Source organism: Anguilla anguilla, chromosome 19, assembly GCF_013347855.1.
Source record: "Anguilla anguilla isolate fAngAng1 chromosome 19, fAngAng1.pri, whole genome shotgun sequence".
NCBI classification, from domain to species: Eukaryota; Metazoa; Chordata; class Actinopteri; order Anguilliformes; family Anguillidae; genus Anguilla; species Anguilla anguilla.
Window position 1 is genome coordinate 12259681 of NC_049219.1, and position 4398 is coordinate 12264078.

Consider the following 4398-nt stretch of genomic DNA (forward strand, 5'->3'; position numbering starts at 1 on the left):
GGTAAGCAGAATGGTAAACACTCGTACCCAACCTTTGTGTGAGGGTTAGGGTTTGCGTGGTGATGCTGTGCGGAAACCTGGTGATGGTGGTGAAGTATTCATCATATTTTCACATTTTTCATATTTATGCAGTTGGGTGGCATTGAGATAATATTTTTTTCACCAGCTGCTGTTGGCAAGTGATTGGTGTGTAATTAAAAACTTGGCTGTAGTTAGTTGCAGTTAGTTGTAATTATGCCATTAGCAGTAATCTTTTTCAGTTCTAATTTCTGGGAATGTTTTTTTTTTCTGTGTATAGATGTGTGCAGTAGAGAATGTAGGAACATTTTGTATTGTATTATTATGAGTGTATTGTATTCTGTGTGAACGACGGTACAGCTTAAGAAAATAGCATCACCCAGCGTAGAGCAAATGCTGCTATCTGCTGGCTAATTTGGGAAAAACAGACTCTGATATTTCAGGCTCTGATGATCATTCTGAATGTACAAAACTACATTGATTGCCTTGAAATCAGTTTTTTTTTTTTGTTTTTTTTGTGGCAGTTGTTAAAGAAAAGACCTGGAAACAGAAGAATTTGATCCGAAAGAGTTTGCAGAGATGCATGTCTCTATTGCTCATAGGCAGCAGTCCCTCTGGAGACATTTCTTAAAGTTCAGAACTTGTGGACTTTTTAACAGACCTGTGAGAGAGGCTCATATTAATTCTCTCACAATGGGGCCATGCATAGAGGCTTCCAGAAGCCTTGGGGCGACTGTCCCAGGTGGTGGCTAAACTTTTTAGATGGTAGTAAAATTCGAAGACCCGCCTGTCGATTCCTGAAGATTTTTTCAGGAAAATACGTTGTAAAAAGAAAAAAATAAATAAATAGTGGTAGAAAAGATTTAGTGAATGAGGTTTCCTACTTGCTTAATCTACAGGGACTAAAGAATTTGCGCTATGGCTGGTGCTTAGCATAGTTAACTTGCACTAGTCCTTTAGTGATAGTGAGTCTTTAGTCACTGGTTTGCCTGGTCTATTTTTTGTCTTAATCAGGTGAGTGCACTTCTGCTAATCTGGCATTTAAGTCGCTTTGGATAAGAGTATCTGGTAAATAAATGTAACACAATGTAATAAGTATTTGGCAGAGGTAGGATATTTTGCTTTGGTTTAGCCCCTTGTCTATGCCATGGCTTTGCAGGTGAGGATAAATTAACTCAACAAATCAAGCAGAAATGTTTTTATAAATGCAGACCTGTGCAGCTCAGCACCAGTTTGCTCTGCTGTCTGTTCTGTACAGCGGCTCTATTAACACTAGAGGGCAGTCTTGGCCAGGCAGAGGGGATATAGCTTCGCCCCAGCAGAAAATTCTGTTTTCCCACATAGTGGCGATGTAAAGTGTCCTCAGGGTGGCGGTGTAGTCTCATAACAGTCATAAGTTATAGCATACACTCTGAGAATAAAGGTAAAGTGGGGGTATGTTTTGTTCTTTAGGGAACAACTTTTCCAATGTACCCTGAAAGTACAGTAAAGTTCTATTTGGGTACTAATAAGTACATTTTACCAGCAAAAAAAGGTGCAAATGAATTATGTGTTGCTGACTAGGGGCACAATTTTGTGTACCTAGAGGGTGCCACCCCAGTGACTCGTGCTTGTACTTTTGTAGACACTGTTTCATACCGTTTTTCTGAGAATGTGTCAAGTTTTTACTCAGCATGTCGACTTGGTCCTTGCGATGTCATCTTTGTGGCCTACAACTAAAATGCTTGTACCTGCGTTCATTTTACCATGAAGGGGAAAATATAATGATATCATTGACTGTTAATTGCTGCAAGTAATATTTTTCATATTCCAGTATGCTCTATACATGTTTTACATTCATTAGACCCACAGCCCATCTTATACAGTCCTGGATAAACAAAGTTTGAATTAATTAATGCACATGGATTATCTCTGTGTGATGATATATGAATGACCTATTGTCAGTCTAAAATTACACATGAGTTTGCTTGGTTATATTGTGCAGAGTGGTGGACCACCAGCACTTCAAATAATGCTATAAAGTGGTCCAAAAAAGGCCTTCTGCAGGCAGGTACTTTTGGACAGTCTTTGGACAGGTACTTTTGGACAGTCTTTGGACAGGTACTTTTGGACAGTTGGCTTTCTGCTCCATGCGTGGGTTGAATTTGGACCAGCTCACACGCAAGAGCGGGATTTTCTCTATCAAAGAGAAAACGGAGCGGGAGAGAATCAGGACTCTCGACCAATCAGGGCCTTCACGAGGTGCATGTGTCACTGCAGGGCAGCTTTGACGTTTGCTTGCTTTACACTGCGACCCTTGGGGTCAGTGCGGTAATGTCCTGTATATGGTCATTGGAAATACCCGCAGTTTGATTTTAGTCAGCTAAAAACCTCTTCATCTCTGTTCTGCTTGTGGTTGACCTGACGGTTGACTGTAAGTCTTGTTAATCAAAATACCCGCCCACCTCCCCCAGCTCTGAGTTACACAACCCCTGAGGGGACAGATTTTGCTCTGACATTAACAGGACTGGATGGAGCGGAGATGAGCTGTTTCCTTGGAGACGTTCGTTTCAGACACACATGCAGAGTTAATCTGACGGCATCGAGGCTACTGAACCACTGACTAGGCCTAAGTACAGTGCAATATGGCCAGCAGCTTAAAGGCCCAGTAAAAGCCACTTAAAGCCAGAAGAAAACCCAACAGTGGCCAATGAACTAGACTCCCTGTACTAAGGGATGATTTACATTCTTAAGTGAAGATTTCACCCAAAAATTAAAAAAAACGTTTTTAATATCCCGAGACCATTAAGCAAGCGCCCACAGCACAATACTGCCTTCCTTTAAAATATACTGCTCCTGAATGAATAAATCAGTCATAATGACAGAGGTGATAAACACTTGGCTCGTGTTTGTTAGAGTGCACTTACTTCAGCATTTATGCTCTTGGTGACTTGTTATCATCTTTGCGGTTTCAAAATCAATTATAGCCACGTGTGTGAGAACTTGTCCTCTGTCATCTGTGCAAATCAGTGTGTCAATATGATGTTTGTGTCTGGAAAGACGTTGTATGCGGCCATTTCGGCTGTTCCCCGGCCTCATCCTCCCTTCCTTCCTTGTGAACTCCTCGTCTCTGATGTCTCTGCCGTGAAACACTTCATTGACTTGTGAAAACTTGTGAAGAATTGACAGAATTTTTTTTTTTTTAAACTGTTTGAATTTAAGATGGAGCTATAGTTGGTCTGTAGTACTATCACGGCAAAGTAAATGAATGGTTCCTTTTTTAATCAAGGGTTAATACCGGAAATGACGAGAACCAATAGGGCACGGAGGAGGTGAAGTCACATGCCAGGTATCTTTTAATCTTGTTATTTTTGTATCACAGCAGTGAACGATGTCTTGGGCTCTCTCCCCTTTCTCTCTCACATTGAATCATGTTGTCTGAAGGAAAGGCGCTGTGGTTGAGTTGTGACCCGCTGTGAGGCTGCCCAGCATAAAAGAGCATTGAGAGGCAGGCAAAGGCCATGAATGCCCAAGCCTCGTTTGGAAGGGATGTGTGTGATAATGCATACAAGTGCAATGCTTTTCTTTTTTAAAAAAATAGCAGTGACAGCTGTTTTTTTTTTTCTGTTGGGAATTTACAGAAATAGGACTGGGCACTGGTGTGTGTGTGTGTGTGTGTGTGTGTGTGAGAGTTTACTCATAGAGTGTGGTTTGGGCTCCCCACAGTGATTCACCTGAACCGTCAGCATTTCTCAGAGAAACATTTTCACTATGGTTGTTTTTTTTTTTAATTTACCAGAGCAACAGAAAAAATGTTCGCAGTAAAGTCAGTGATTCTGACCTATTGTCCTGTAGGGGTGCAGCTTCAGGTTAAACAGGCAAGAACCAAAGAATGTTTAGCAGATATTTTGATCCTGATTAACTTCAATTGTTCTTAAATTTAATATTTTTTGATGTAAATTGAATAAAATAATACCCTAAGTATTTTATTGAATTACCATTTTTGTGCTCAAATAGCTTGGGGTATATTGCAGTTTCTTATATACAACTGAAAATGCACTCAAACTAAATAAATTTTCACCATTTTATTCATTATTTATTTTTATATTATTATTTATATTATATATATTATATTAATATATATATCATATATTTTTTTATACATTTTGTAATATATTTTGCCTGTGTTAGTGTGCAGCTCACAGAAAACTCACAATTTACAATACACCCACGTATGCACACCAAGTTTCGCACAATGTTTGCTGTGTTGCAGCTGCAGACGCTGCACAGGAAATGACACGTCGGGGCCAGAGGAAGTTGGAGGAGATGTTCCTTCGTGTCTCTTCTCCCCTTTTTAGATGAGGGGGTGGGGAGGAGAGTGCCTCTGCCAAACACACCCAC